The sequence below is a fragment of the Oncorhynchus masou genome, chromosome 30 (assembly GCF_036934945.1).
Source record: "Oncorhynchus masou masou isolate Uvic2021 chromosome 30, UVic_Omas_1.1, whole genome shotgun sequence".
Taxonomy (NCBI): Eukaryota; Metazoa; Chordata; class Actinopteri; order Salmoniformes; family Salmonidae; genus Oncorhynchus; species Oncorhynchus masou.
The window spans coordinates 70,937,318-70,962,109 of NC_088241.1; the positions used below are offsets into that span (position 1 = coordinate 70,937,318).

The 24,792-nt window shown below is 49.3% G+C and overlaps 1 protein-coding gene across 1 annotated transcript in view; it reads right to left on the reverse strand.

Annotated features, from left to right (window-relative positions):
- The window catches only part of LOC135522965 (potassium voltage-gated channel subfamily B member 2-like), a 144,905-nt gene that overhangs the window by 116,456 nt on the left and 3,657 nt on the right, over positions 1 to 24,792 (reverse strand). The window lies entirely within an intron of this gene.

Consider the following 24,792-nt stretch of genomic DNA (forward strand, 5'->3'; position numbering starts at 1 on the left):
GAACCCTGTCTGTCCAGGGTCACTTGGACCATGTAGATCTCATGTATACTTTTATATGACGACTTGGGTTGTTAAACTGTGACTTTACTTTAAGGTAACTTTACAACATTTCCAAGGTTTGTGGAGGACTCCCTAAGTGACACAGCCAGAGGACTCCCTAAGTGACACATCCAGAGGACTCTCTAAGTGACACACCCAGAGGACTCTCTACGTGAAACACCCAGAGGACTCTCTACGTGAAACACCAAGAGGACTCCCTAAGTGACACAGCCAGAGGACTCCCTAAGTGAAACACCCAGAGGACTCCCTAAGTGAAACACCCAGATGACTCTCTAAGTGAAACACCCAGAGGACTCTCTAAGTGAAACACCTAGAGGACTCCCTAAGTGACACAGCCAGAGGACTCCCTAAGTGAAACACCCAGAGGACTCCAAGTGACACACCCAGAGGACTCCCTGAGTGACACACCCAGAGGACTCCCTAAGTGACAAAGCCAGAGGACTCCCTAAGTGAAACAACCAGAGGCCTCCCTAAGTGAGATATCCAAAGGACTCTCTAAGTGAAACACCCAGAGGACTCTCTAAGTGAAACACCCAGAGGACTCCCTAAGTGAAACACCCAGAGGACTCTAAGTGACACACCCAGAGGACTCCATGAGTGACACACCCAGAGGACTCCCTAAGTGACACACCCAGAGGACTCCCTGAGTGACACACCCAGAGGACTCCCTAAGTGACAAAGCCAGAGGACTCCCTAAGTGAAAAACCCAGAGGCCTCCCTAAGTGAGATATCCAAAGGACTCTCTAAGTGACACAGCCAGAGGACTCCCTAAGTGACACTCCCAGATGACTCCCTAAGTGAAACACCCAGAGGACTCTCTAAGTGACACATGAAGAGGACTCCCTAAGTGACACATCAAGAGGACTCTAAGTGAAACACCCAGAGGACTCCCTAAGTGAAACACCCAGAGGACTCTCTAAGTGAAACACCCAGAAGACTCCCTAAGTGACACAGCCAGAGGACTCCCTAAGTGAAACACCCAGAGGACTCCCTAAGTGAAACACCCAGATGACTCCCTAAGTGAAACACCCAGAGGATTCCCTAAGTGAAACACCCAGAGGACTCCCTAAGTGAAACACCTAGAGGACTCTAAGTGAAACACCCAGAGGACTCTAAGTGAAACACCCAGAGGACTCTAAGTGAAACACCCAGAGGACTCTAAGTGAAACACCCAGAGGACTCTCTAAGTGAAACTCCCAGAGGACTCTAAGTGACACTCCCAGAGGACTCCCTAAGTGAAACACCCAGAGGACTCTCTTAGTGAAACACCCAGAGGACTCTCTTAGTGAAACACCCAGAGGACTCTCTAAGTGAAACACCCAGAGGACTCTCTTAGTGAAACACCCAGAGGACTCTCTTAGTGAAACACCCAGAGGACTCCCTAAGTGACACAGCCAGAGGACTCCTAAGTGAAACACCCAGAGGACTCCTAAGTGAAACACCCAGATGACTCCTAAGTGAAACACCCAGAGGATTCCCTAAGTGAAACACCCAGAGGACTCCCTAAGTGAAACACCCAGAGGACTCTCTTAGTGAAACACCCAGAGGACTCTCTAAGTGACACACCCAGAGGACTCCCTAAGTGAAACACCCAGAGGACTCTCTAAGTGAAACACCCAGAAGACTCCCTAAGTGACACAGCCAGAGGACTCCCTAAGTGAAACACCCAGAGGACTCCCTAAGTGAAACACCCAGATGACTCCCTAAGTGAAACACCCAGAGGATTCCCTAAGTGAAACACCCAGAGGACTCCCTAAGTGAAACACCCAGAGGACTCTCTTAGTGAAACACCCAGAGGACTCTCTAAGTGACACACCCAGAGGACTCCCTAAGTGAAACACCCAGAGGACTCTAAGTGAAACACCCAGAGGACTCTCTAAGTGACACACCCAGAGGACTCCCTAAGTGACACACCCAGACGACTCTCTTAGTGAAACACCCAGAGGACTCTAAGTGAAACACCCAGAGGACTCTAAGTGACACACCCAGAGGACTCCATGAGTGACACACCCAGAGGACTCCCTAAGTGACACACCCAGAGGACTCCCTGAGTGACACACCCAGAGGACTCCCTAAGTGACAAAGCCAGAGGACTCCCTAAGTGAAAAACCCAGAGGCCTCCCTAAGTGAGATATCCAAAGGACTCTCTAAGTGAAACACCCAGAGGACTCCCTAAGTGAAACACCCAGAGGACTCTCTAGGTGAAACACCCAGAGGACTCTCTAAGTGAAACACCCAGAGGACTCTAAGTGACACACCCAGAGGACTCCCTAAGTGACACACCCAGAGGACTCCAAAAGTGACACAGCCAGAGGACTCCCTAAGTGAAACACCCAGAGGACTCCCTAAGTGAAACACCCAGAGGACTCCAAAAGTGACACAGCCAGAGGACTCCTAAGTGACACTCCCAGATGACTCCCTAAGTGAAACACCCAGAGGACTCTCTAAGTGACACATGAAGAGGACTCCCTAAGTGACACATCAAGAGGACTCTAAGTGAAACACCCAGAGGACTCCCTAAGTGAAACACCCAGAGGACTCTCTAAGTGAAACACCCAGAAGACTCCTAAGTGACACAGCCAGAGGACTCCCTAAGTGAAACACCCAGAGGACTCCCTAAGTGAAACACCCAGATGACTCCCTAAGTGAAACACCCAGAGGATTCCTAAGTGAAACACCCAGAGGACTCCCTAAGTGAAACACCTAGAGGACTCTAAGTGAAACACCCAGAGGACTCTAAGTGAAACACCCAGAGGACTCTAAGTGAAACACCCAGAGGACTCTCTAAGTGAAACTCCCAGAGGACTCTAAGTGACACTCCCAGAGGACTCCCTAAGTGAAACACCCAGAGGACTCTCTTAGTGAAACACCCAGAGGACTCTCTTAGTGAAACACCCAGAGGACTCTCTAGTGAAACACCCAGAGGACTCTCTTAGTGAAACACCCAGAGGACTCTCTTAGTGAAACACCCAGAGGACTCTCTTAGTGAAACACCCAGAGGACTCTCTAAGTGAAACACCCAGAAGACTCCCTAAGTGACACAGCCAGAGGACTCCCTAAGTGAAACACCCAGAGGACTCCCTAAGTGAAACACCCAGAGGATTCCCTAAGTGAAACACCCAGAGGATTCCCTAAGTGAAACACCCAGAGGACTCCCTAAGTGAAACACCCAGAGGACTCTCTTAGTGAAACACCCAGAGGACTCTCTAAGTGACACACCCAGAGGACTCCTAAGTGAAACACCCAGAGGACTCTCTAAGTGAAACACCCAGAAGACTCCCTAAGTGACACAGCCAGAGGACTCCCTAAGTGAAACACCCAGAGGACTCCCTAAGTGAAACACCCAGATGACTCCTAAGTGAAACACCCAGAGGATTCCCTAAGTGAAACACCCAGAGGACACCCTAAGTGAAACACCCAGAGGACTCTCTTAGTGAAACACCCAGAGGACTCTCTAAGTGACACACCCAGAGGACTCCTAAGTGAAACACCCAGAGGACTCTAAGTGAAACACCCAGAGGACTCTCTAAGTGACACACCCAGAGGACTCCCTAAGTGACACACCCAGACGACTCTCTTAGTGAAACACCCAGAGGACTCTCTAAGTGAAACACCCAGAGGACTCTAAGTGACACACCCAGAGGACTCCATGAGTGACACACCCAGAGGACTCCCTAAGTGACACACCCAGAGGACTCCCTGAGTGACACACCCAGAGGACTCCCTAAGTGACAAAGCCAGAGGACTCCCTAAGTGAAAAACCCAGAGGCCTCCCTAAGTGAGATATCCAAAGGACTCTCTAAGTGAAACACCCAGAGGACTCCCTAAGTGAAACACCCAGAGGACTCTCTAGGTGAAACACCCAGAGGACTCTCTAAGTGAAACACCCAGAGGACTCTAAGTGACACACCCAGAGGACTCCCTAAGTGACACACCCAGAGGACTCCAAAAGTGACACAGCCAGAGGACTCCCTAAGTGAAACACCCAGAGGACTCCCTAAGTGAAACACCCAGAGGACTCCAAAAGTGACACAGCCAGAGGACTCCCTAAGTGACACTCCCAGATGACTCCCTAAGTGAAACACCCAGAGGACTCTCTAAGTGACACATGAAGAGGACTCCCTAAGTGACACATCAAGAGGACTCTAAGTGAAACACCCAGAGGACTCCCTAAGTGAAACACCCAGAGGACTCTAAGTGAAACACCCAGAAGACTCCCTAAGTGACACAGCCAGAGGACTCCCTAAGTGAAACACCCAGAGGACTCCCTAAGTGAAACACCCAGATGACTCCCTAAGTGAAACACCCAGAGGATTCCCTAAGTGAAACACCCAGAGGACTCCCTAAGTGAAACACCTAGAGGACTCTAAGTGAAACACCCAGAGGACTCTAAGTGAAACACCCAGAGGACTCTAAGTGAAACACCCAGAGGACTCTCTAAGTGAAACTCCCAGAGGACTCTAAGTGACACTCCCAGAGGACTCCCTAAGTGAAACACCCAGAGGACTCTCTTAGTGAAACACCCAGAGGACTCTCTTAGTGAAACACCCAGAGGACTCTCTAAGTGAAACACCCAGAGGACTCTCTTAGTGAAACACCCAGAGGACTCTCTTAGTGAAACACCCAGAGGACTCTCTTAGTGAAACACCCAGAGGACTCTCTAGTGAAACACCCAGAAGACTCCCTAAGTGAAACACCCAGAGGACTCCCTAAGTGAAACACCCAGATGACTCCCTAAGTGAAACACCCAGAGGATTCCCTAAGTGAAACACCCAGAGGATTCCCTAAGTGAAACACCCAGAGGACTCCCTAAGTGAAACACCCAGAGGACTCTCTTAGTGAAACACCCAGAGGACTCTCTAAGTGACACACCCAGAGGACTCCCTAAGTGAAACACCCAGAGGACTCTAAGTGAAACACCCAGAAGACTCCCTAAGTGACACAGCCAGAGGACTCCCTAAGTGAAACACCCAGAGGACTCCCTAAGTGAAACACCCAGATGACTCCCTAAGTGAAACACCCAGAGGATTCCCTAAGTGAAACACCCAGAGGACTCCCTAAGTGAAACACCCAGAGGACTCTCTTAGTGAAACACCCAGAGGACTCTCTAAGTGACACACCCAGAGGACTCCCTAAGTGAAACACCCAGAGGACTCTAAGTGAAACACCCAGAGGACTCTCTAAGTGACACACCCAGAGGACTCCCTAAGTGACACACCCAGACGACTCTCTTAGTGAAACACCCAGAGGACTCTCTAAGTGAAACACCCAGAGGACTCTAAGTGACACACCCAGAGGACTCCATGAGTGACACACCCAGAGGACTCCCTAAGTGACACACCCAGAGGACTCCCTGAGTGACACACCCAGAGGACTCCCTAAGTGACAAAGCCAGAGGACTCCCTAAGTGAAAACCCAGAGGCCTCCCTAAGTGAGATATCCAAAGGACTCTCTAAGTGAAACACCCAGAGGACTCCCTAAGTGAAACACCCAGAGGACTCTCTAGGTGAAACACCCAGAGGACTCTCTAAGTGAAACACCCAGAGGACTCTAAGTGACACACCCAGAGGACTCCCTAAGTGACACACCCAGAGGACTCCAAAAGTGACACAGCCAGAGGACTCCCTAAGTGAAACACCCAGAGGACTCCCTAAGTGACACACCCAGAGGACTCCAAAAGTGACACAGCCAGAGGACTCCCTAAGTGACACTCCCAGATGACTCCCTAAGTGAAACACCCAGAGGACTCTCTAAGTGACACATGAAGAGGACTCCCTAAGTGACACATCAAGAGGACTCTAAGTGAAACACCCAGAGGACTCCCTAAGTGAAACACCCAGAGGACTCTCTAAGTGAAACACCCAGAAGACTCCCTAAGTGACACAGCCAGAGGACTCCCTAAGTGAAACACCCAGAGGACTCTAAGTGAAACACCCAGAGGACTCTAAGTGAAACACCCAGAGGACTCTAAGTGAAACACCCAGAGGACTCTCTAAGTGAAACTCCCAGAGGACTCTCTTAGTGAAACACCCAGAGGACTCTCTTAGTGAAACACCCAGAGGACTCTCTAAGTGAAACACCCAGAAGACTCCCTAAGTGACACAGCCAGAGGACTCCCTAAGTGAAACACCCAGAGGACTCTCTTAGTGAAACACCCAGAGGACTCTCTTAGTGAAACACCCAGAGGACTCTCTAAGTGAAACACCCAGAGGACTCTCTTAGTGAAACACCCAGAGGACTCTCTTAGTGAAACACCCAGAGGACTCTCTTAGTGAAACACCCAGAGGACTCTCTAAGTGAAACACCCAGAAGACTCCCTAAGTGAAACACCCAGAGGACTCCCTAAGTGAAACACCCAGATGACTCCCTAAGTGAAACACCCAGAGGATTCCCTAAGTGAAACACCCAGAGGATTCCCTAAGTGAAACACCCAGAGGACTCCCTAAGTGAAACACCCAGAGGACTCTCTTAGTGAAACACCCAGAGGACTCTCTAAGTGACACACCCAGAGGACTCCCTAAGTGAAACACCCAGAGGACTCTCTAAGTGAAACACCCAGAAGACTCCCTAAGTGACACAGCCAGAGGACTCCCTAAGTGAAACACCCAGAGGACTCCCTAAGTGAAACACCCAGATGACTCCCTAAGTGAAACACCCAGAGGATTCCCTAAGTGAAACACCCAGAGGACTCCCTAAGTGAAACACCCAGAGGACTCTCTTAGTGAAACACCCAGAGGACTCTCTAAGTGACACACCCAGAGGACTCCTAAGTGAAACACCCAGAGGACTCTAAGTGAAACACCCAGAGGACTCTCTAAGTGACACACCCAGAGGACTCCCTAAGTGACACACCCAGACGACTCTCTTAGTGAAACACCCAGAGGACTCTCTAAGTGAAACACCCAGAGGACTCTAAGTGACACACCCAGAGGACTCCATGAGTGACACACCCAGAGGACTCCTAAGTGACACACCCAGAGGACTCCCTGAGTGACACACCCAGAGGACTCCCTAAGTGACAAAGCCAGAGGACTCCCTAAGTGAAAAACCCAGAGGCCTCCCTAAGTGAGATATCCAAAGGACTCTCTAAGTGAAACACCCAGAGGACTCCCTAAGTGAAACACCCAGAGGACTCTCTAGGTGAAACACCCAGAGGACTCTCTAAGTGAAACACCCAGAGGACTCTAAGTGACACACCCAGAGGACTCTAAGTGACACACCCAGAGGACTCCAAAAGTGACACAGCCAGAGGACTCCCTAAGTGAAACACCCAGAGGACTCCCTAAGTGACACACCCAGAGGACTCCAAAAGTGACACAGCCAGAGGACTCCCTAAGTGACACTCCCAGATGACTCCCTAAGTGAAACACCCAGAGGACTCTCTAAGTGACACATGAAGAGGACTCCCTAAGTGACACATCAAGAGGACTCTAAGTGAAACACCCAGAGGACTCCCTAAGTGAAACACCCAGAGGACTCTCTAAGTGAAACACCCAGAAGACTCCCTAAGTGACACAGCCAGAGGACTCCCTAAGTGAAACACCCAGAGGACTCTAAGTGAAACACCCAGAGGACTCTAAGTGAAACACCCAGAGGACTCTAAGTGAAACACCCAGAGGACTCTCTAAGTGAAACTCCCAGAGGACTCTCTTAGTGAAACACCCAGAGGACTCTCTTAGTGAAACACCCAGAGGACTCTCTAAGTGAAACACCCAGAAGACTCCCTAAGTGACACAGCCAGAGGACTCCCTAAGTGAAACACCCAGAGGACTCTCTTAGTGAAACACCCAGAGGACTCTCTTAGTGAAACACCCAGAGGACTCTCTAAGTGAAACACCCAGAGGACTCTCTTAGTGAAACACCCAGAGGACTCTCTTAGTGAAACACCCAGAGGACTCTCTTAGTGAAACACCCAGAGGACTCTCTAAGTGAAACACCCAGAAGACTCCCTAAGTGACACAGCCAGAGGACTCCCTAAGTGAAACACCCAGAGGACTCCCTAAGTGAAACACCCAGATGACTCCCTAAGTGAAACACCCAGAGGATTCCCTAAGTGAAACACCCAGAGGACTCCCTAAGTGAAACACCCAGAGGACTCTCTTAGTGAAACACCCAGAGGACTCTCTAAGTGACACACCCAGAGGACTCCTAAGTGAAACACCCAGAGGACTCTCTAAGTGAAACACCCAGAAGACTCCCTAAGTGACACAGCCAGAGGACTCCCTGAGTGAAACACCCAGAGGACTCCCTAAGTGAAACACCCAGATGACTCCCTAAGTGAAACACCCAGAGGACTCCCTAAGTGACACACCCAGACGACTCTCTTAGTGAAACACCCAGAGGACTCTCTAAGTGAAACAGCCAGAGGACTCCCTAAGTTACACACCCAGAGGACTCTCTAAGTATCAACTAATATCTGTGATGTACTGTGTACTCAGTAAAATTGGTCCTAAATCATGTTGTTCCATGTTGAACGCCACCTGTAAATATGGTGTTGGGTGGACATGAGATGGAGCCCAACAGTAGTTACGACACATCGTTCAGTTTTACAATACACATAAACACAGAGCTGCTAGCTGAGTGGGCTCATCTCCTCACACAGATAAATGACACTTTGTTCCACCCCAGTCAGGGAGGAGACCAGTGGGACTAATCATGGTATGAAGGGACAGATGGAGGGTTAGAGGATGGAGGGCTGGATGGATGAAGGGACAGAGGGCTGGAGGGCTGGAGGGTTAGAGGATGGAGGGTGGAGGATGTAGGGTTAGAGGATGGAGGGTTAGCAGATGGAGGGTTAGAGGATGGAGGGTTAGCGGATGGAGGGTTAGCGGATGGAGGATTAGAGGATGGAGGATTAGAGGATGGTGGGTAGAGGATGGAGGATTAGAGGATGGAGGGTTAGAGGGTGGAGGGTAGAGGATGGAGGATTAGAGGATGGAGGGTTAGAGGGTTAGAGGATGGCGGGTTAGAGGATGGAGGGTTAGAGGACGGAGGGTTAGAGGATGGAGGGTTAGAGGACGGAGGGTAGAGGATGGAGGGTAGAGGATGGAGGGTTAGAGGATGGAGGGATAGAGGATGGAGGGATGGAGGGAGACGATGATTGGTTAGAGGATGGAGGGATGGAGGGTTAGAGGATGGAGGGCTGGATGGATGAAGGGACAGAGGGCTGGAGGGCTGGAGGGTTAGAGGATGGAGAGGGTGGAGGATGGAGGGTTAGAGGATGGAGGGTTAGCAGATGGAGGGTTAGAGGATGGAGGGTTAGCGGATGGAGGGTTAGCGGATGGAGGATTAGAGGATGGAGGATTAGAGGATGGAGGGTAGAGGATGGAGGATTAGAGGATGGAGGGTTAGAGGGTTAGAGGATGGCGGGTTAGAGGATGGAGGGTTAGAGGACGGAGGGTTAGAGGACGGAGGGTTAGAGGACGGAGGGTAGAGGATGGAGGGTAGAGGATGGAGGGTTAGAGGATGGAGGGATAGAGGATGGAGGGATGGAGGGTTAGACGATGATTGGTTAGAGGATGGAGGGATGGAGGGTTAGAGGATGGATGGTAGAGGGATGGAGGGTTAGAGGATGGAGGGTAGAGGATGGAGGATTAGAGGATGGAGGGTTAGAGGACGGAGGGTTAGAGGACGGAGGGTAGAGGGATGGAGGGGTGGAGGGTTAGAGGATGGATGGTTAGAGGATGGAGGGTAGAGGGATGGAGGGTGGAGGGGTGGAAGTTGGAGGGTTAGCGGATGGATGGTTAGAGGATGGAAGGTTAGAGGATGGATGGTTAGAGGATGGAGGGTTAGAGGATGGAGGGTTAGAGGACGGAGGGTAGAGGGATGGAGGGGTGGAGGGTTAGAGGACGGATGGTAGAGGGATGGAGGAGTGGAGGGTTAGAGGATGGAGGGTTAGAGGATGGAGGGTAGAGGGATGGAGGGATGGAGGGGTGGAGGGTTAGAGGATGGAGGGTAGATGAATGGAGGGGTGGAGGGTTAGAGAATGGGTAGAGGGTAGAGGGATGGAGGGGTGGAGGGTTAGAGGATGGAGTGTAGATGGATGGAGGGGTGGAGGGTTAGAGAATGGAGGGTAGAGGGTAGAGGGATGGAGGGGTGGAGGGTTAGAGGATGGAGGGTTAGATGATGGAGGGTTAGAGGATGGCGGGTTAGAGGATGGATGGTTAGAGGATGGAAGGTTCGAGGATGGATGGTTAGAGGATGGAGGGTAGAGGGATGGAGGGGAGGAGGGTTAGAGGATGGATGGTTAGAGGATGGAGGATGGAGGGTTAGAGGGGTGGAGGGTTTGAGGATGGAGGGTTAGAGGATGGAGGGGTGGAGGGGTGGATGGAGGGGTGGAGGGGTGGATGGAGGGTGGAGGGTAGAGGGTAAGAGGATGGAGGGTTAGAGGATGGAGTGGTGGAGGATCGAGGGGTGAGGATGGAGAGGTAGAGCATGGAGGGGTGGAGGGTGGATGGAGGGGTGGATGGAGGGTGGAGGGGTGGATGGAGGGTGGAGGGGTAGAGGGTAAGAGGATGGAGGGTTAGAGGATGGAGTGGTGGAGGATCGAGGGGTGTAGGATGGGAGAGGTAGAGCATGGAGGGTGGAGGGGGTGGATGGAGGGGTGGATGGAGGGTGGAGGGGGTAGAGGGTGGATGGGCAGAGGGTAAGAGGATGGAGGGTTAGAGGATGGAGTGGTGGAGTGGTGGAGGATCGAGGGGGTGGAGGGGTGGATGGATAGGAAGAGGGGATCATATTTCATGTCTGGGAGGGTGGATCATGAACACAGCTTCCTCCTGCAGCATCTGTACCTGCATCCCAAATGGCACCCTATTCCTAAGAAGTGCATTCGTTTTGACCTGGGGGCTGCAACACATCCTTTTCTGCTGCTCCTGCAGTGACAAGCTACACAGAGATTGAAGAGGAGGGGAGGTGACAGGAGTGACAGGCTATAAGGAGACTGAAGAGGAGGAAGAGGAGGAAGAGGTGACAGGCTAATAGGAGACTGAAGAGGAGAAGAGGAGAAGAGGAGGAAGAGGTGACAGGCTATAAGGACACTGAAGAGGAGGAAGAGGAGGAAGAGGTGACAGGCTATAAGGAGACTGAAGAGGAGGAAGAGGAGGAAGAGGTGACAGGCTATAAGGAGACTGAAGAGGAGGAAGAGGAGGAAGAGGAGGAAGAGGTGACAGGCTATAAGGAGACTGAAGAGGAGGAAGAGGAGGAAGAGGTGACAGGCTATAAGGAGACTGAAGAGGAGGAAGAGGAGGAAGAGGTGACAGGCTATAAGGAGACTGAAGAGGAGGAAGAGGAGGAAGAGGTGACAGGCTATAAGGAGACTGAAGGAGGAAGAGGTGACAGGCTATAAGGAGACTGAAGAGGAGGAAGAGGTGACAGAGGAGTGACAGGCTATAAAGGAGACTGAAGAGGAGGAAGAGGAGGAAGAGGTGACAGGCTATAAGGAGACTGAAGAGGAGGAAGAGGAGGAAGAGGTGACAGGTAATAAGGAGACTGAAGAGGAGGAAGAGGAGGAAGAGGTGACAGGCTATAAGGAGACTGAAGAGGAGGAAGAGGAGGAAGAGGTGAAGGCTATAAGGAGACTGAAGAGGAGGAAGAGGAGGAAGAGGTGACAGGCTATAAGGAGACTGAAGAGGAGGAAGAGGAGGAAGAGGTGACAGGAGTGACAGGCTATAAGGAGACTGAAGAGGAGGAAGAGGAGGAAGAGGTGACAGGCTATAAGGAGACTGAAGAGGAGGAAGAGGAGGAAGAGGTGACAGGCTATAAGGAGACTGAAGAGGAGGAAGAGGTGACAGGCTATAAGGAGACTGAAGAGGAGGAAGAGGAGGAAGAGGTGACAGTCTAATAGGAGACTGAAGAGGAGGAAGAGGAGGAAGAGGAGGAAGAGGTGACAGGCTATAAGGAGACTGAAGAGGAGGAAGAGGTGACAGGCTATAAGGAGACTGAAGAGGAGGAAGAGGAGGAAGAGGTGACAGTCTAATAGGAGACTGAAGAGGAGGAAGAGGAGGAAGAGGAGGAAGAGGTGACAGGCTATAAGGAGACTGAAGAGGAGGAAGAGGAGGAAGAGGTGACAGGCTATAAGGAGACTGAAGAGGAGGAAGAGGAGGAAGAGGAGGAAGAGGTGACAGGCTCTCAGGAGACTGAAGAAGAAGAGGAGGAAGAGGAGGAAGAGGTGACAGGCTATAAGGAGACTGAAGAGGAGGAAGAGGAGGAAGAGGAGGAAGAGGTGACAGGCTATAAGGAGACTGAAGAGGAGGAAGAGGAGGAAGAGGTGACAGGCTATAAGGAGACTGAAGAGGAGGAAGAGGAGGAAGAGGTGACAGGCTATAAGGAGACTGAAGAGGAGGAAGAGGAGGAAGAGGTGACAGGCTATAAGGAGACTGAAGAGGAGGAAGAGGAGGAAGAGGAGGAAGAGGTGACAGGCTATAAGGAGACTGAAGAGAAGGAAGAGGAGGAAGAGGAGGAAGGAGGAAGAGGTGACAGGCTATAAGGAGACTGAAGAGGAGGAAGAGGAGGAAGAGGTGACAGGCTAATAGGAGACTGAAGAGGAGGAAGAGGAGGAAGAGGTGACAGGCTATAATGAGACTGAAGAGGAGGAAGAGGAGGAAGAGGTGACAGGCTATAAGGAGACTGAAGAGGAGGAAGAGGAGGAAGAGGTGACAGTCTAATAGGAGACTGAAGAGGAGGAAGAGGAGGAAGAGGTGACAGTCTAATAGGAGACTGAAGAGGAGGAAGAGGAGGAAGAGGTGACAGGCTATAAGGACACTGAAGAGGAGGAAGAGGAGGAGGTGACAGGCTATAAGGAGACTGAAGAGGAGGAAGAGGAGGAAGAGGTGACAGTCTAATAGGAGACTGAAGAGGAGGAGGAGGAAGAGGTGACAGGCTATAAGGAGACTCAAGAGGAGGAAGAGGAGGAAGAGGTGACAGGCTATAAGGAGACTCAAGAGGAGGAAGAGGAGGAAGAGGAGGAAGAGGTGACAGGCTATAAGGAGACTGAAGAGGAGGAAGAGGAGGAAGAGGAGGAAGAGGTGACAGGCTATAAGGAGACTGAAGAGGAGGAAGAGGAGGAAGATCCTGTGGTGACAGGCTATAAGGAGACTGAAGAGAAGGAAGAGGAGGAAGAGGAGGAAGAGGAGGAAGAGGTGACAGGCTATAAGGAGACTGAAGAGGAGGAAGAGGAGGAAGAGGTGACAGGCTATAAGGAGACTGAAGAGGAGGAAGAGGAGGAAGAGGTGACAGGCTATAATGAGACTGAAGAGGAGGAAGAGGAGGAAGAGGTGACAGGCTATAAGGAGACTGAAGAGGAGGAAGAGGAGGAAGAGGTGACAGTCTAATAGGAGACTGAAGAGGAGGAAGAGGAGGAAGAGGTGACAGTCTAATAGGAGACTGAAGAGGAGGAAGAGGAGGAAGAGGTGACAGGCTATAAGGACACTGAAGAGGAGGAAGAGGAGGAAGAGGTGACAGGCTATAAGGAGACTGAAGAGGAGGAAGAGGAGGAAGAGGTGACAGTCTAATAGGAGACTGAAGAGGAGGAAGAGGAGGAAGAGGTGACAGGCTATAAGGAGACTCAAGAGGAGGAAGAGGAGGAAGAGGTGACAGGCTATAAGGAGACTCAAGAGGAGGAAGAGGAGGAAGAGGAGGAAGAGGTGACAGGCTATAAGGAGACTGAAGAGGAGGAAGAGGAGGAAGAGGAGGAAGAGGTGACAGGCTATAAGGAGACTGAAGAGGAGGAAGAGGAGGAAGAGGTGACAGGCTATAAGGAGACTGAAGAGGAGGAAGAGGAGGAAGAGGTGACAGGCTATAAGGAGACTGAAGAGGAGGAAGAGGAGGAAGAGGAGGAAGAGGTGACAGGCTCTCAGGAGACTGAAGAGGAAGGAGAGTGAGAAATATAGGGCTGCCGTTGTGTCTCAAATGGCACACTATTCCCTATAAAGTGCACTACTTTACCAATTTAAAACATAGGGATTTGGAGAAGAACACGTTGAAATATTCTAATGGACTATCCTGTGCTTCAGGGTTACGCATAAGAAATATGGATTTTAAACATCATATTAACTGTCAACATCCTGTAGTTCCCTCTTTCTTCATTGGCTGGCTAGTTACCCATTTACGAGCTATGCGCGCCCTGCAAACATTTCCTGAATTAAATAGTGATTTGTTTTCCTTTACAAGGTGGACTCTCCCTTCCCTCAGTAATAGCTTTTCAGACCCAGGCAGGGGAGCAATATGAATCCGCGTGTGCACCTGCCAATACCTAGTTTAAGATACCTAGAATAATTACGGAGCGATCCAGACCCTATCAGAGACCCGTAGAAGGTCATTTAATATGTGATCGTGATTTACAGCAGAGATTCAGATCTTCTCCCATTGAGGCCAACTGAGCAATGGCCATTTTAACTGACGTGTCACTGATCAGTGTGTGTGTGTGTGTGTGTGTGTGTGTGTGTGTGTGTGTGTGTGTGTGTGTGTGTGTGTGTGTGTGTGTGTGTGTGTGTGTGTGTGTGCGTGTGAGAGAGAGAGAGGTAAGGGGTAGCCTGAGCTACAGTTGAAGTCAGTAGTTTACATACACTGAGGTTGGAGTCATTAAATCTCGTTTTTCAACCACTCCACAAATTTCTTGTTAGCAAACTATAGTTTTGGCAAGTCGGTTAGGACATCTTCTTTGTGCATGACACAAGTCATTTTTCCAACAATTGTTAATTTATAATTCACTGTATCACAATTCCAGTGGGTCAGAAGCTTACATACACAAAGTTGACTGTGCCTTTAAACAGCTTGGAATATTCCAGGAAAATTATGTGGCTTTAGAAGCTTCTGATGGGCTATTTGACCTCATTTGAGTCAATTGGATGTGTACCTGGGGATGTATTTCAAGGCCTACCTTCAAACTCAGTGCCTCTTTGCTTGATATCATGGGAGAATCAAAATAAATCAGTCAAGACCTCCAAAAATGGTAGACCTCCACAAGTCTGGTTCATCCTTGGGAGCAATTTCCAAATGCCTGAAGGTACCACGTTCATCTGTACAAACAATAGTACGCAAGAATAAACACCATGGGACCACGCAGCCGTCATACCGCTCAGGAAGGAGACACGTTTTTGTCTCCTAGAGATGAACGTACTTTTGTGCGAAAAGTGCAAATCAATCATTCACGTTCGTTGTACAAAGGAGACCAAGGTGCAGTCTTCTTTATTTACAGAATGAACACTGAACAAACTACAAAATAACAAAACAAACCGTGACGCTATATGGATAGTGCAGACAGACAACTAAACATAGGACAAGAACCCACCAACACCAAAGGGGAAATGGCTACCTAAATAGGATCCCCAATCAGAGACAACGATAAACAGCTGCCTCTGATAGGGAACCATATCAGGCCACCATAAACATACAAAAACCCTAGACAAAGATAAAAACTAGCGTATCCACCCTAGTCACACCCTGACCTCACCAAAATATAAAGAAACCAGAGATATGTCAGGTCAGGCTGTGACATGAGAGATGCTGGAGGAAACAGGTACAAAATAATAACCTGAAGGAGGAAAATTCTGTGAAAATATTGAAGCAGCATGTCAAGACATCAGTCAGAAAGTTAAAGCTTGGTCACAAATGGTTCTTCCAAATGGACAAAGACACCAAAGCATACTTCCAAAGTTGTGGCAAAATGGCTTAAGGACAACAAAGTCAAGGTATTGGAGTGACCATCACAAAGCCCTGCCCTCAATCGTATAGAAAATTTGAGGGCCGAACTGAAAAAGCATGTGCGAGCAAGGGGGCCTACAAACCTGACTCAGTTACACCAGCTCTGTTCGGAGGAATGGGCCAAAATTCACCCAACTTATTGTCGGAAGTTTGTGGAAGGCTACCCGAAACGTTTGACACAAGTTAATAAACAATTTAAAGGCAATGCTACCAAATACTAATTGAGTGTATGTAAACTTCTGACCCACTGGGAATGTGATGAAATAAATAAAAGCTGCAATAAATAATTCTCTCTACTATCATTCTGACATTTCAAATTCTTAAAATGAAGTGGTGATCCGAGCCGACCTAAGACAGGGAATTTGTACTCTGATTAACTGTCAGTAATTGTGAAAAACTGAGTTTAAATGTATTTGACTAAAGGTGTATGTAAACTTCCAGCTGTAAATGACTTCAAAAGGAATCTCCAACCTAAATCTAATGAAATTCTGCTGAGTGGGTCTGGAGAGGAACGTAACTCTAATGGTGAACCTGAACGAAGACACACAACACCATGTAGTACCACCATGTAGTACCACCCACAACACCAGGTAGTACCACCCACAACACCATGTAGTACCACCCACAACACCATGTAGTACCACCCACAACACCATGTAGTACCACCAACAACACCATGTAGTACCACCCACAACACCATGTAGTACCACCATGTAGTACCACCCCCAACACCATGTAGTACCACCCACAACACCAGGTAGTACCACCCACAACACCATGTAGTACCACCCACAACACCATGTAGTACCACCCACAACACCATGTAGTACCACCACAACACCATGTAGTACCACCCACAACACCATGTAGTACCACCATGTAGTACCACCCCAACACCATGTAGTACCACCCACAACACCAGGTAGTACCACCCACAACACCATGTAGTACCACCCACAACACCATGTAGTACCACCCACAACACCATGTAGTACCACCCACAACACAGCACCATGAAGTACCACCCACAACACCATGTAGTACCACCATGTAGTACCACCCCCAACACCATGTAGTACCACCCGCAACACCATGTAGTACCACCCACAACACCATGTAGTACCACCATGTAGTACCACCCACAACACCATGTAGTACCACCCACAACACCATGTAGTACCACCATGTAGTACCACCCCCAACACCATGTAGTACCACCCGCAACACCATGTAGTACCACCCACAACACCATGTAGTACCACCCACAACACCATGTAGTACCACCATGTAGTACCACCCACAACACCATGTAGTACCACCCACAACACCATGTAGTACCACCATGTAGTACCACCCCCAACATCATGTAGTACCACCCCCAACACCATGTAGTACCACCCACAACACCATGTAGTACCACCCACAACACCATGTAGTATCACCCCCAACACCATGTAGTACCACCCACAACACCATGTAGTACCACCCACAACACCATATAGTACCACCCACAGCACCATGTAGTACCACCCACAACACCATGTAGTACCACCCACAGCACCATGTAGTATCACCCACAACACCATGTAGTACCACCCACAACACCATGCAGTATCACCCACAACACCATGTAGTACCACCCACAACACCATGCAGTATCACCCACAACACCATGTAGTACCACCCACAACACCATGTAGTACCACCCACAACACAGCACCATGTAGTACCACCACAACACCATGTAGTACCACCCACAACACCATGTAGTACCACCCACAACACCATGTAGTACCACCCACAACACCATGTAGTACCACCCACAACACCATGTAGTATCACCCCCAACACCATGTAGTACCACCCACAACACCATGTAGTACCACCCACAACACCATATAGTACCACCCACAACACCATATAGTACCACCCACAGCACCATGTAGTACCACCCACAACACCATGTAGTACCACCCACAGCACCATGTAGTATCACCCACAACACCATGTAGTACCACCCACAACACCATGCAGTATCACCCACAACACCATGTAGTACCACCCACAACACCATGCAGTATCACCCACAACACCATGTAGTACCACCCACAACACCATGTAGTACCACCCACAACACCATGCAGTATCACCTACAACACCATGTAGTACCACCCACAACACCATGTAGTACCACCCACAACACCATGTAGTACCACCCACAACACAGCACCATGTAGTACCACCCCAACACCATGTAGTACCACCCACAACACCATGTAGTACCAACCACAAAACAAAACACCATGTAGTACCACCCACAACACCATGTAGTACCACCCACAACACCATGTAGTTCCACCCACAACACCATGTAGTACCACCCAACAACACAACACCATGTAGTACCACCCAACAACACAGCAGCATGTCGTGGTGATGGTTGCTTATAATGGGCCTCTATAAGCCTATGTAGATATTCCATGAAAAAATCTGCCGTTTCCAGCTACAATAGTCATTTACAACATTAACAATGTATTTCTGATCAGTTTGATGTTATATTAATGGACCAAAAAATGTGCTTTTCTTTCAAAAACAAGGACATTTCTAAGTGACGCCACATTTTTTAAAGGCAGTGTGCATACAAACATATAGATGAGTAACGACAGAGCGGCAGAGGCAAGATGCAATAGATGGTGAAAAAAATACAGTATACACATATGAGATGAGTAATGCAAGATATATAAACATGATTAAAGTGACTCGTGTTCCATTTATTAAAGTGGCCAATGAAATCAAGTCTGTATGTAGGCAAATGGATCAACTACAGTAGGGTTACATGCATCAACTAGAGACAGCTGGGTAGTGGGACAGTGGAGAGAGGGAGTGGGAGAGGAAGAAGGACAGAGTGACGGATGTCGAAGGAGAGACGGATGGAGGAAGGAACAGAGAGGGGGATTGTGGGACGAGAAGGAGAGAGGGATGGAGGAAGGAACAGAGAGGGGGATTGTGGGACGAGAAGGAGAGCGGGATGGAGGAAGGAACAGAGAGGGGGATTGTGGGACGAGAAGGAGAGAGGGATGGAGGAAGGAACAGAGAGGGGGATTGTGGGACGAGAAGGAGAGAGGGATGGAGGAAGGAACAGAGAGGGGGATTGTGGGACAAGAAGGAGAGAGGGATGGAGGAAGGAACACAGAGAGGGATTGTGGGACAGAAGGAGAGAGGGATGGAGGAAGGAACAGAGAGAGGGATTGTGGGACGAGAAGGAGAGAGGGCTGGAGGAAGGAAACAGAGAGGGATTGTGGGACGAGAAGGAGAGAGGGATGGAGGAAGGAACAGAGAGAGGGATTGTGGGACGAGAAGGAGAGAGGGATGGAGGAAGGAACAGAGAGGGGGATTGTGGGACGAGAAGGAGAGAGGGATGGAGGAAGGAACAGAGGGGGATTGTGGGACGAGACCCAGAGAGGGATGGAGGAAGGAACAGAGAGGGGGATTGTGGGACGAGAAGGAGAGAGGGATGGAGGAAGGAACAGAGAGGGGGATTGTGGGACGAGAAGGAGAGAGGGATGGAGGAAGGAACAGCAGGGGGATGTGGGAAGAGAAGGAGAGAGGGATGGAGGAAGGAACAGAGAGGGGGATTGTGGGACGAGAAGGAGAGAGGGATGGAGGAAGGAACAGAGAGGGGGATTGTGGGACGAGAAGGAGAGAGGGATGGAGGAAGGAACAGAGAGAGGGATTGTGGGAGAGAAAGAGAGAGGGATGGAGGAAGGAACAGAGAGAGGGATTGTGGGACGAGAAAGAGTTAGGGATGGAGGAAGGAACAGAGAGGGGGATTGTGGGACGAGAAGGAGAGAGGGATGGAGGAAGGAACAGAAGGGGGATTGTGGGACGAGAAGGAGAGAGGGATGGAGGAAGGAACAGAGAGGGGGATTGTGGGACGAGAAGGAGAGAGGGATGGAGGAAGGAACAGAGAGGGGGATTGTGGGATGAGAAGGAGAGATCAAGTCTGTATGTAGCCAAATGGATCAACTATGGAGGAAGGAACAGAGAGGGGGATTGTGGGACGAGAAGGAGAGAGGGATGGAGGAAGGAACAGAGAGGGGGATTGTGGGACGAGAAGGAGAGAGGGATGGAGGAAGGAACAGAGAGGGGGATTGTGGGACGAGAAGGAGAGAGGGATGGAGGAAGGAACAGAGAGGGGGATTGTGGGAAGAGAAGGAGAGAGGGATGGAGGAAGGAACAGAGAGGGGGATTGTGGGACGAGAAGGAGAGAGGGATGGAGGAAGGAACAGAGAGGGGGATTGTGGGACGAGAAGGAGAGAGGGATGGAGGAAGGAACAGAGAGAGGGATTGTGGGACGAGAAGAGAGAGGGATGGAGGAAGGAACAGAGAGAGGGATTGTGGGACGAGAAAGAGAGAGGGATGGAGGAAGGAACAGAGAGGGGGATTGTGGGACGAGAAGGAGAGAGGGATGGAGGAAGGAACAGAGAGGGGATTGTGGGACGAGAAGGAGAGAGGGATGGAGGAAGGAACAGAGAGAGGGATTGTGGGACGAGAAGGAGAGAGGGATGGAGGAAGGAACAAAGAGGGGGATTGTGGGACGAGAAGGAGAGAGGGATGGAGGAAGGAACAGAGAGGGGGATTGTGGAACGAGAAGGAGAGAGGGATGGAGGAAGGAACAGAGAGGGGGATTGTGGGACGAGAAGGAGAGAGGGATGGAGGAAGGAACAGAGAGGGTGATTGTGGGACAAGAAGGAGAGAGGGATGGAGGAAATAACAGAGAGTAGGATTGTGGGACGAGAAGGAGAGAGGGATGGAGGAAGGAACAGAGAGGGTGATTGTGGGACAAGAAGGAGAGAGGGATGGAGGAAGGAACAGAGAGGGGGATTGTGGGACGAGAAGGAGAGAGGGATGGAGGAAGGAACAGAGAGGGGATTGTGGGACGAGAAGGAGAGAGGGATGGAGGAAGGAACAGAGAGGGGGATTGTGGGACGAGAAGGAGAGAGGGATGGAGGAAGGAACAGAGAGAGGGATTGTGGGACGAGAAGGAGAGAGGGATGGAGGAAGGAACAGAGAGGGGGATTGTGGGACGAGAAGGAGAGAGGGATGGAGGAAGGAACAGAGAGAGGGATTGTGGGACGAGAAGGAGAGAGGGATGGAGGAAGGAACAGAGAGGGGGATTGTGGGACGAGAAGGAGAGAGGGATGGAGGAAGGAACAGAGAGGGGGATTGTGGGACGAGAAGGAGAGAGGGATGGAGGAAGGAACAGAGAGGGGGATTGTGGGACGAGAAGGAGAGAGGGATGGAGGAAGGAACAGAGAGGGGGATTGTGGGACGAGAAGGAGAGAGGGATGGAGGAAGGAACAGAGAGAGGGATTGTGGGACGAGAAGGAGAGAGGGATGGAGGAAGGAACAGAGAGGGGATTGTGGGATGAGAAGGAGAGAGGGATGGAGGAAGGAACAGAGAGGGGGATTGTGGGACGAGAAGGAGAGAGGGATGGAGGACGGAACAGAGAGGGGGATTGTGGGACGAGAAGGAGAGAGGGATGGAGGAAGGAACAGAGAGGGGGATTGTGGGACAGAAGGAGAGAGGGATGGAGGAAAGAACAGAGAGGGGGATTGTGGGATTGAGAAGGGAGAGGGATGGAGGAAGGAACAGAGAGGGTGATTGTGGGACGAGAAGGAGAGAGGGATGGAGGACGGAACAGAGAGGGGGATTGTGGGACGAGAAGGAGAGAGGGATGGAGGAAGGAACAGAGAGGGGGATTGTGGGACGAGAGGGAGAAGGGATGGAGGAAGGAACAGAGACTGGGTGATTGTGGGACGAGAAGGAGAGGATGGATAGAGAGAGATAAAGTGATGGATGAAACGATGGATGGAGAGACACAGCCATATAAGTGATACACTTTCTCACTGGATCTGAAAACTTTCTCATCAATGATGAACACATTGGCCAACGTAGGAGGGAATACCTCCATGTCACTGTTACATTGAACTGGGTGAATGACAGTAACCTAAACCTATCGCTGTTACATTGAACTGTGTGAATGACAGTAACCTAAACCTATCACTGTTACATTGAACTGGGTGAATATGAATGACAGTAACCTAAACCTGTCACTGTTACATTGAACTGGGTGAATATGAATGACAGTAACCTAAACCTGTCACTGTTACATTGAACTGGGTGAATATGAATGACAGTAACCTAAACCTATCACTGTTACATTGAACTGGGTGAATATGAATGACAGTAACCTAAACCTGTCACTGTTACATTGAACTGGGTGAATATGAATGACAGTAACCTAAACCTGTCACTGTTACATTGAACTGGGTGAATATGAATGACAGTAACCTAAACCTGTCACTGTTACATTGAACTGGGTGAATGGAATATGAATGACAGTAACCTAAACCTGTCACTGTTACATTGAACTGGGTGAATATGAATGACAGTAACCTAAACCTATCACTGTTACATTGAACTGGGTGAATGGAAAATGAATAACTGTCATTCAATATGCTGTAACAGACGTAAGGCCATCCTCATAAAAAAATGTATCGTCCTCCCTCATTTTAAACGGCACCAACCGCCACTGACTTTCACTGTCCCCTATCCCCCTGCAGCCATTGGCTCCTTCACTATCCCCCTGCAGCCATTGGCCCCGTCACTATCCCCCTGCAGCCATTGGCTCCTTCACTATCCCCCTGCAGCCATTGGCTCCTTCACTATCCCCCTGCAGCCATTGGCCCCGTCACTATCCCCTGCAGCCATTGGCCCCTTCACTATCCCCCTGCAGCCATTGGCTCCTTCACTATCCCCCTGCAGCCATTGGCTCCTTCACTATCCCACTGCAGCCATTGGCTCCTTCACTATCCCCCTGCAGCCATTGGCCCGTCACTATATCCCCAGCCACTGCAGCACAGATATGGTAATTACCTTAGACAGTGTTAGTGACACGGTTTGAATCTAAGATTGCTAATGACCGCAGGAAAATATCTAACACGATGACAAATGATGACCATAATGGCAGGAAAATATGGCTAACATGATGACAAATGATGACCATAATGACAGCAGGAAAATATGGCTAACACGATGACAAATGATGACCATAATGACAGCAGGAAAATATGGCTAACACGATGACAAATGATGACCATAATGACAGCAGGAATACATAGCAAACATGATGACAAGCGATGACCATAATGTATCAACACACCCATGCTGCATGCAGCACGTACAATACAGTCACCATACTGTACAATACAGTCACCATACTGGTCACCATACTGTACAATACAGTCACCATACCGCAGCCAATACAGTCACCATACAGTCACCATACTGCAGTCACAATACTGTCACTAGTCCCCGTGCAGCCATTGTACAATACAGTCATCCCCCTGTACATACAGTCACCATACAGTCACCATACTGTACAATACGGGCACCATACTGTACAATACAGTCACTGCAGCCATACTGTACAATACAGTCACCCTACTGTCACAATACAGTCACACTACTGTACAATACAGTCACCATTGTACAATCACAGTCACCATACTGTACAATATAGTCACCATACTGTACAATACAGTCACCATCCCCGTACAATACAGTCACCATTGGTCACCATACTGTACAATACAGTCACAATAATCCAATACAGTCACCAGTCACCATACAATGTCACCTTTCAATACAGTCACCATACTGAACAATACAGTCAGCATACAGTAGGATACAGTCACCATACGGTACAATACAGTCACCATACTGTACAATACAGTCAGCATACAGTCACCAAACAGTAGGATACAGTCACCATACTGTACATTACAGTCACCATACAGTCACAATACTGTACAATACAGTCAGCAAACAGTCACCATACTGTACAATATAGTCACCATACCGTACTATACAGTCACCACATAGTACAATACAGTCACCATACAGTCACCATACAGTCACCATACTGTACAATACAGTCACCATACAGTCACCATACTGTACAATACAGTCCCCATACTGTACAATACAGTCACCATACAGTCACCATACTGCACAGTACAGTCACCATACAGTCACCATACAATCACCATGCAGGATACAGTCACCATACTGTACAATACAGTCAGCATACAGTCATCATACTGTACAATACAGTCACCATACAGTAGGATAGATCACCATACATTCACAATACTGTAAGATACAGCAGTGTACTTCAGATCTATGCTGAACACACAGTAGATTGTGAGCACATTTCACAGTCACCATACTGTACAATACAGTCACCATACAGTCAGCATACTGTACAATACAGTCACCATACTGTACAATACAGTCACCATACTGTACAATACAGTCACCATACAGAAGGATACAGCCACCATACAGTAGGATACAGTCACCATACGGTACAATACAGTCACCATACTGTATAATACAGTCACCATACTGTACAATACAGTCAGCATACAGTCACCATACTGTACAATACAGTCACCATACAGTACAATAAAGTCACCATACAGTCACCATACTGTACAATACAGTCACCATACTGTACAATACAGTCACCATACTGTACAATACAGTCACCATACGGTACAATACAGTCACCACACTGTACAATACAGTCAGCATACAGTCACCATACCGTACAATACAGTCACCACACTGTACAATAGTCACCATACTGTACAATACAGTCACCATACAGTCACCATACTGTACAATATAGTCACCATACCGTACAATACAGTCACCACACTGTACAATAGTCACTATATTGTACAATACAGTCAACATACAGTCACCATACTGTACAATACAGTCACCATACAGTCACCATACAGTCACCATACTGTACAATACAGTCACCATACTCTACAATACAGTCACCATACAGCCACCATACTGCACATTACAGTCACCATACAGTCACCATACTGCACAATACAGTCACCATACAGTCACCATAGTCACCATAGTCACCATGCTGTACAATACAGTCA